At 35.5% G+C, this 10207-nt stretch overlaps 1 pseudogene; it reads left to right on the forward strand.

The window, feature by feature from the left end:
* Positions 1 to 620: 620 nt before the first annotated feature.
* On the forward strand, positions 621 to 717 carry LOC122122659 (annotated as a pseudogene).
* Positions 718 to 10207: the final 9490 nt, after the last annotated feature.

Below are 10207 nucleotides of genomic sequence, written 5' to 3' on the forward strand. Positions count from 1 at the left end.
TCTTGGCTTTAGCTACTTTTGAAATGGAAGGTATAATAAACAATTATATTTTGATAAAATACCTTCTAGTCTGAACAGTTCTGTTTGAACGGTTCATCTCTCTATGATCTCTTGTAACCAAGATTAGTTTTGTTCTAGTAAGAAAATCTTTGCTGTCAGGGTAAGATATTCTAGTTGGTCTGTTCCCACATGGAGGAAGGGTAAAGGCTCAGGATGACATTTGTTCCAGTAACACCTCATTTGGGAAATTGTCAGCTGAAGAAGTTTAGAAGTAGCTCTTAAGCAATGCTTACTTTGAATCCATTAGGTCCACAAAGCTAATTCAATTGGATAAATAAGTACTTGAAAAAGCCATCACCTTTGGACCTATCTATAAATAATTAAGAGTACGATCAAATACCAAATAAAAAGACTTAATATAGTCATTGACAAAAAAATTTTGCAAATGTGAGCAATCGACTGATCAATATAATTTTTTTCCACTATTCACAGAATTTAAGGGAAATAAGATCGATAGCATTGTTAGGAACAATAAGGTTTCCTTCTTACAAGTAGGCACCCATAGATATAAACCTGTATAAAGATTGCATCATTAACTACTTAAATTTAGAGGATATTACGTGCTTCAGCAGCATGTATACTCAAATTACAATACAGAGATTAACATGGCACTTGCACAAGGATAATATGAAAATTTGAGAAGTATTCCATATTTTTCATTCTTCAGATGCAAGAAATGAAAAACAGTTATTAAAAAGTTGATTCCAAAATTACAAGCGTAACAATACACGTAATTCATATTATTAAATTTAGTTTGACATCAGTGTATTAAATCTTCACCTCAGAAAGTCGTTTACATAGCATAAACTTTACAAAACTTTTCAAATTAGACAACACTGACATTTTATCCCAAAGAAAAATAATATTAAGACCTAGAAAAAAAGGAATCAAACTGTTCTATATGGAATGCAATCGGAAAGGACACATTAATGAACCTATATATTATAAAATAATGTAGAATTCAAAGTATATCTAGGAGAAAATAAATTATGAACATTATGCAAACATAGAATATAGAATATTTTAAAATATACATTTTCATGCAAGCACCAGAAATATTTTATCTTCTGTACTACTCATTTCAACAGATAAATTAAAATTATTTCTGATTAAAAAATCACAAACTCTGAAGAAATTATTATACATGTATACAAAAACTATTGAATACATTTTTACATCCAAGGCAGGAAATTCACTTGGAAGAATTCCACGGAATCCATGAATTTTTACAGTAAAATATTGGTGCTGCCGGGCACTGCTGGCTCATGCCTACAATCCTAGCTACACAGGTGACTGAGATCTGAGGATCATGGTTCAAAGCCAGCCTGGGAAGGAAAGTCTGTGGTACTCTTATCTCAAATAAACCACTAGAAAACTGGAAGTGGAGCTGTGTCTCGAGTGGTACAGCGCTCACCTTGAGCTGAAGAGCACAGGGATAGCTCCCAGGCCCAGAGCTCAAGCCCCATGATTGACCAAAAAAAAAGATATTGCTCTTATTTGGATTGTGAAAATGTTTTGTAGGGACACAAAAGATGGACATGCATTTTTGAAATTTAAGAACCTTAACCCGACCATTAGGACTTCGGTGAACAATTTGCACAGCCTTTCACAACTTCATAGAGGTAGTGATACATAATTATCCTTTTGGCAATATCAAATACAGTTTCTTCTATATTGTTCTTCAGGCCTGGTTTCATATAATGGTTCAACAGAAGGCTATCCAGCATATCTTTACTATCTCAATTCTCGAAAGCAAGAGGTAAGGCTGTCAATAGTCCTTTAGTTTGGGGAAGTGGAACTGTGGCTCAAGTGGTAGAGTGCTCCCCTTGAGCTGAAGAGCACAGAAACAGCACCCAAGCCCAAAGCTCAAGCCCCATGTACGACCAAAAAAAACCACCACCACAACAAAAATCAAACAAACAAAAATATTTGGGCAGTGAAGGTGGCTCAGTGGTAGAGCGCTTGCCTTGCATGCATGAGAACCTAGGTTCGATTCCTCAGCACCGCATAAGCAGAAAAAAAGCCGGAAGTGATGCTGTGGCTCAAGTGGTAGAGGGCTAGCCTTGAGCTGAAATGCTGAGGGACAGCGTCCAGGCCCAGGGTTCAGGCCCAACGACCAGACCAAAAAAAAATTTTAAAAAAAGAGTCCATTAGTTTGGGCATTGGTATCTGTATCATGATGAAGTAAGAAAGAAGCCACTCTGGTATTATTCCACGTATATGCACTGTGCAGGGGTGTGCAGTCATCTACAGGTATTGCATGTGCCGCTTGAGACACCAACTCACTGACAATGTCTAAGTGTCCACTGTAGGCTTCTTGAAGAGGGGTATACTCATCATCATCCCTACTATTCACATGAGTGGCCTTTTGGGAAAGAAGTCTCCGCACTGTAATAAGCTGAATATTTTCGGCAGCCCAATGAAGAAAATTAATTGGATCCTTCTCCAATTTTTTTTTCCTGCAATTGATACCATTCCTTGCTTTTTCATCTTGTTCCCCATATTCCTAAGAATTGCCTAACCAGAGACTTTGAGTGCCAGTGGGAATGAGGTGTCCACGTATTTCCCTACTAGTTCACATTGGTTGAACTGGTCAGAAATATGTGGTGAATTTTCTGCAACTGTTTATTCACATGATTTATTTTCTCTTTTTCCAATTTTACTATTCGAAATTATTCTAAATGGAGAGTAGGGAATTGATGGAGAGCAGAGGAAAGATGTTCCTCCGTATTCAAACATACACACTGAAAATGAGGACCAGTGATGTCTTCATGTGCAACTTATTCTAGGAATGAGAAAATAGGAAATAATGCCTTCTATATAAATGATTTGGGAAATGGCAGAGCAAAAAGTGAAATGATGCAACCAAAAATATAAAAGCAAAATAAATGAGGATAATTATGGAGCAGTCATATTATGAGAACCATGAAAGGTAGGGAGAAAGAAGGAGTCAGATGTGTAATGACCTGCTAGCCACAAAATCCATGCCTCTGATCAATTTGTAGAGCAGACAAAATTTTATTTTTAAAAGAGATGGAAATAGAATTTATGTATTTACTTGAAATTAGTAAATATATTTTTAGTAGCCTATGTAAAGAGACATAACTTTACCAAATTACAGACAATAAAATAAATCATGGATAATTCTAGTAACAGATCTGACTGAAATCAGTTGAATCATACTTTTCTTGTACAATGAAGGAATAAGAAAATAAAGCAGCTAGAGAAGGCAGGGAGATTGTATCTGTGACAAAACTTTGTGGAAATTGGTATTGAGGATTTCTTACTGGTGATCCACTTGCACTGGAAGCATGATTCTGAAGTATTGCTTGCTGATTCTGAACTATTGATTTGATCATTATATTCTCCAAGAAGAAAATGAGAATTGATAGTGAAGGACTACTAATACATTTTGACCTTCTCACTAAGCACTTTCAATCATCAAAATCACATGAAGACAATAGACAGGCCTACTTTTTAGATGAAAGCAAGTGTCTTATAAAAAGAAAGAATGTATGTAGTCATGCAAAACACTTCTATTTTACCAATGCCTCATACATTTTTCTAATGTTGGGTACCAATAAATAATGGATCTATTAGAAAGCTCTTAAGACTCAAATGTTCAATAATGAGTTCTCTTACACTATATCATGGTATTTTTTGTGTATGGTTTTAAGAATATATTTACATTACTAACTTGAATTTCTGACAAGACAGTATCATCACTGTACATCTTGCTTCTATACTCTCATTTTAAAATTACCATCTAAGTATGTACATTAGATAACTATAGAGGAAAAAGTAGAAGCCACACTGATGGCTTAGGTCTTTAGTAGTAGTTAATCAGAAAGATGAAATCTGAGCATTGTGGTTTGAAAGCAGACCAAGAAAAAAAAGTCCATTAGATTCTGATTTGAAAGTAACCAGCAAAAGCTAGAAATGGAGCTGTTGTACAAGCTGTAAAATGCTAGCCTTGTGAAAACTGAAACAAAAAAATAAATTCTGGGACAAAGCCAGGCCCTGAGTTCAAGCCCTAGTATTAGCACCAAACAAATAAATTAATTAATAAGGTAATTAATTAATTAAAAATAAATTAAGTGGTCACATGTGGAGAGGCAGGTAAAATGTAACATGCGTGGTAATGGTTTATGTATTATTTTGTAATAAGGCATATTATCATTTGTGCTAATCACTAATATTTTATTTGGACTTTTTTGTACAAAAAACCCTGAATTTAGCATGCATGTATATGTGTGTGTACATGTGCGAACATGTATGTATGTGTATATGTGTGCATGTGCTGTTGCAATGTTGCTTGCCAATGTGGACAGGGTGAGGCTGAAAAAAGCTAAGTGTGTTGCAATGTTTTTATTTATCAGTGTTCTGTCATGTCATTTCAGTGGAACCACCCTTTGTACATATTATTTGTCTAATAATAACATCATAATCAAAGCATTTACAATATTAAGTTAGAAAAAGAGACTGCTTTCAGCTTTTATTGTATGTTAGATAAGAAGATACAGACATAATTATTAAGTTATTGCTATAAGATGATTGTCAGTACAAAACACGTATTTGACCTCTTAAATTGGTTATACTTTTAAGATACACTCATGGAGTGATTTGGACCGACTTGACCAAACAGGTATTATTCTCTGGTGATTCCTGTGAAACACAAGTTGGATAAACTCTTTCCGGATTTCTGTTGAATATCACTTTCTTTGCAAGATTATATTTATTCTCACTAAGAGATAATCCAACCCATATTATGTTTGACTATCCCATCTTATTCATTGAAAATAAGTATTGTGGATATGCTTGTTAGGTATTCCTTTCAAAAACGAACAAACAAAAAGCAAGTGTCATGTCCAGATTGTGGATGCATTTGAAGGTGTTTTGTACATGCACAGGTATCTTTCCTAATGGTTCTTTTGTGGGAGTAATTATGGCAACTTTAACAAATAAGGCTTTTTGAATATCTGTTCCAATATACATAACATCCCAGAGCAAGTCTTGCAATTTCTGAAAATCCTTTGAATATTTTAGTATTTTTTCATGTCATTGACTGTAGAGCTAAAATTTCTGAAATAAATATTGTTAAGATCTGAAAATGTAAGTGGGTTCATATGCATTTTTATGCTTCATTTTATGGAAACCCAGTTTTTATGAAAGTAAATGGAATAGAATAAAAGAATGTAAGTGAATTGGGTAAGCTAATTATTAGTATAATTTTGTTTTGAATTAATAGTCCATTGAATGTAGATGATGCAGTTAAATTATTTCTTCTCTACTTCAGTTAGTTTTAGAATCTTTATAGTTACGAAAGAACTTTTAGTATAAATAAAGGTCTTTTAAAATGATTAGGGTTAACCATGTGTTTTTTGTCCTACTTCCAAGAAAATGAGTTATTTTTAAGTGTTAATAGTTTATCATTATCATTATCATTATCATAGGGAATCATTATCCTTTTCATAGGGACTTAAAAATGCAGTAGTATTGATTTCTTTTTAAACCAATTTTATTCACAAGTTGGAGAGTCTTTGATTCAAAATTAGGTCTTGGTGTCTATGATTTTTAACCTCTCGTTCCTAACATTAATGATATGTAAGACTGCATTTTTGGGTATATGAAAGGTAAAATATGTATCTGGGGTCAAATGTGATTTTTATATCAGTCTTTCTTTAATAACATTTTAAAGTAGTACATTTCTCTCAAAATGTTGGGTATAAAAAGCAATCAAAATACTTCTAATGGTAAACAATTTAGGTGAGCTACAATGTGGAAACAATTGCTCCAAAAGACCTGCAATCTATTTCCATCAGAAATTGGGCAGGTCATTCTTTCAGTAAGACTGTGTTAACCAGAGATGGGGTCCCCAGGCAGTGCAGTGTTGAGTGAAGGAATAAAATATGATTTCTACTATTTTGAGCTAGAAACCAAGAATGTTATAGTTTAGCAGTTCCTTTCACCAGGGAGGTATAAATTGATTATGAACTTGGAGTTTTCATATTACAGTTACTTCTTATTTTCTTTTTTTGTTGTTGTTGGTCATGAGGCATGAACTCTGGGCTTGGGTGCTGTCCCTGTGCTCTTCCACTCAAGGCGAGCTCTCTACCACTTGGACCACAGTGCCACTTCCAGTTTATTAGTAGTTTATTAGAGATAAGAGACTCACAGTCTGTCCTGCCCGAGCTGGCTTTGAACCACAATCCTCAGATCTCAGCCTCCTGAGTAGCTAGCATTATAGGTGTGAGCCACCGGTGTACAACTTAGTTACCTATTTTCTAACAAAGATAAAATGAAATATTATTACAGTGTGCACAATAATTTTGGGAATTTTCCTAGAATTAGTATACTGAGTGCTGGTATTTAGTTATAAAATAGAATGAGGTTAGTTCATGTGGTGGGAATGGAACGCAGGCTAACACTTACCATGTGTACAATGTTGTACTAGTAATTCCAACTCTGAAGACTTAAATATCATCATCTTAGAATTAAAAATAGAAGTAGTTCCACTTTATGGGATTATTGTGAGGATTAAATTAGGTACCAAAGGTAAAGTACTTGGAAAAATAATCAGAGTTTGATACTTTCTACCTGTTATTTTATCATGTGATATATTCTAATATTTTTACTGTGATTTTTATATTGTCTATTTAGGATATGCAAAGTGATGTATTGATATACATTGCGTTGTTCAATTTTCTGACATTATGAGGAAAATACCTGCAAAGAAAATTTCTGAGAAGAAAATTATCATATTGACTCATGGTTTATGATCAGATGTCTCCATTGTTTTTAATTATATTTTTATTAAATAGTTGTACAAAGGGATTTCCATTCAACGAATCAGTTTATAAGTATAATGGATCTTTACACAACTTTCTCACATCCTTCCAAACCTCAACCCACTTTCGTTTTTACTAGTTTCATACTATCTGCATTGAATATTATGGCTTCACTCTCTACTTCCATAAGTCTCTTTATTTCTTCCCTTTGACTTCCCCTCACATTTTCCCAGTGGTAGTCTCCTGGTATTCATTTTGTTGGATTAACAGTTCAATTTTATAAGAAATTACACCTGTTAAATACTCCTCTACAAATAGCATGCTTTGATTAATACTGTTGTTTAACTTGCATAAAATTCTGACTTCTAAATATGCGACCTTTTTGTGTCTGGCTGTGACGTCGTTTACTTAACATAATTTTAGATCTATCCATTTCTTTGCAAATGTTGTAACAGTCTTTACAATGGATGGGTGCAATCCAATTGTGTATATGTGCAACACTTTCTCCAACCATCCCTCTGCTAAAGTGTGTCTGGGCTGTTTCCATAAATTCTCTACGGTGAATAGTACAGTAGTGAACATGATTGTGAGAGTGATTTTACTCTAACCTTTTAGAAGAATTCATCACTATTTTTCTGGGAGCAATCCTCTAGCCAATTTGCCAGAATTAGCACATCCCTTCCTTCATCTCCATCACAATGTTTTTCAGGTCCTCAAAAACACACTACCCCCTACAGGTCTCAATCAACTAAAACCACACTGTGCCCATATTCTTTTGTTATTGTTGTTTTTCTCTGTCCAGTCCAGGGGCCTGAACTCTGGGCCCCTCTGGCGCTGTCCCTCAACGTTTCTGCTCAAGGCTAGCAATCTACCACAGCGTCATTTCTGGCTTTCTTTTTTTGCTTATGTGGTGCTGAGGTATCAAACCCAGGGCCTCATGCATGTGAGGGAAGAGCTCTACCACTTTCGCAGCCCCGATGTGCCCATATTCTTTTAATACATTTTTTCATAATTTTACACATAATTTAGTGAGAACCTTCTATGTACTTTCCTAATGTGGGAATGAGGTATATGACAATAGAGTAAAACTAAGAGATATGGAATTTAATTAGCTATTATCATATTTAAAATAATTTTCAGCTCTAACCCATAGCCACACTTACCATTATTTTAATCTTTATTTGATTACTTCACCTATCCCTTAAATTATAACATGTGATTTAAATACAAAGACAAAAAAGTGTGGTTTGACTTTGACACTCATGTGTGAGGATGCACAATATGGGCAACTAAAGGGATTAGAATTAATAGTCATTATCCATTTTGTTAAATGGTTTTCTCAAACCGATTCTCACAATTCATATTTCATTCAACAACAAGAAACATGACAATTCTCTTTGCTTTGCTCCTCATTAAACTTGTTTCCATGTTATTTTATTATGAAGGATGATTTCATAAATCTACTATAGATACGAAAATATGTTAAAATATTTCTATATGTATGCATTGATATAAATATACACATATATATTATAAAGGTTATAATGATAAATTATAACTTCTGTAACTGTACAATTTACTAAATTACTAAAAACATGGAGGACTCAGGCCTGGAATCCTGGTTACTCAGGAGGCTGAGATCTGACAATCATGGTTTGAAGCCATCCTGGTCAGGAAAGTCCATGAGCCTCTTATCTCCAAACAACCAACAGAAAATCAGAATTGGAACTGTGGCTCAAAGTAGTAGAGTGATAGCCTTGAGAGAAAAGACTCAGAGATATCACCCAGGCTCTTAGTACAAGAACTAAAATCTACCCCCCAAAAGTATTTAATTACACCTGTGTAAATAGAGTATTACCTTCACCCAAATGCACATCCATGCTCATTTGCAAGGTAACTCTGTTATGTCTGGAGTACCACATAATATTATCACTTATGTAGAAAGTATTGCAATATGGGTAACTCTATCTCTCTCATGGATTTTTCTCCACTCAAATATTCAAATCTTGCAATTATTCCCGTTATATAAAGTCATAGCTTTTTTTCTTTAATACCCATAATATTGGAATTTGAATTGAGTGTCTTGTGTCTCCTAAATGGATGTTCTTACCACTTTGCCATGCCCCCAGCCCTAAATTGTCCTGATTAACTTTCAGATAGAATCTTGCTTCCTACTTGTGTATGATCGTGGGCTCAGTCTACTTCATGTTATTCTTCCTGGAATTTAGAATAACAAGTGCCTGCATTATGTACAGATCTTTCTGTCCAGTCTGAGCTTTAACCACTATCCTCACAATAGTAGACTCCCATGTAGTCAGGATTTTCATAAGCTTATCATAGCTATTTTTAAAAAAATCTTTGCATTTCCTGCAGGTTCTTGAGTACTGAGTTAATTTGTGTTTTCTTGGGTTGTTTTGGTTCTTTTGAATGAATGTGTTGAGTTGTTCCTCATTTTTCCTTTTGTTTCTTTCACTCAAGTTCTTACCTATAGTGCTGAGAAACCAATTTTTCTTTCTCAAGATAGTCAAGGTGAACATTATTTATTCCAAAACAATTCCAGTAATATTTAAACACCTTCAGAAATTTCGAGAATATGGCGGAGGAGAATCTGGTGGCTAAACAAGCTCTCACATAGAAAGCAGTTCTAGTGTTCCAGTGAACAGTCCTAGGCACACCAAGTGTGCCATCACAGTACAGAGAGTTTGGGCAGAGAGGGAAAATCCAGGTAAGGAGACAGATCTGAGCATTTTCCAGCAGCCATGGCTGAGGTTGCTGTGCCGGCTGTGGTGGCATCCATAGCTGCCATAACTACAACCCAGAGAGTCTGGGACAAATGTGTCAGATGCAGCGGGCGAGCAGATTTTACTCAACACCAGCAAGAACTGACAAGTAGCAGATATCATCATCCTGCAGATAGCAGACCAGAGGCTACCCAGGAACCAACACTCCAGCGTGAGTACAAAACTGACATCTTCACTCCTTCTCAAAGGGAGCAGAGGAGGGAAGGCCACCCCTCCATCCAACACCGGAGATATCCATCTTTGATGTAGACAAAGGCCTGGCTAAGCAGCTAGATCCAACTCAGTTCATTGATGAAAACAAAAGAGTCTTTTAGCGAGTCACAAGTACCTACCCTGATCTGCCATTCTCAACTCCACCCATGGGAAAGTCACCACAAAGAGGCAGAGAAAGCTACACCCACGAAGGAGTAGCTTTCTTCACTGAGTAAACAGAGCCTGCGGCTGACCCTCCCTACAGCAGCACTGACAATCAATTGAAACTCAGTAAACATAAACCCTGAGCATTGCTCCAGGCTGGGCTCTGTGAATGTCCCAGAAGCTAGCCCCACAGGGAAAAGC

The sequence above is a fragment of the Dipodomys spectabilis genome, unplaced genomic scaffold, assembly GCF_019054845.1.
Source record: "Dipodomys spectabilis isolate Male_0828 unplaced genomic scaffold, ASM1905484v1 ptg000214l, whole genome shotgun sequence".
Lineage (NCBI taxonomy): Eukaryota > Metazoa > Chordata > Mammalia > Rodentia > Heteromyidae > Dipodomys > Dipodomys spectabilis.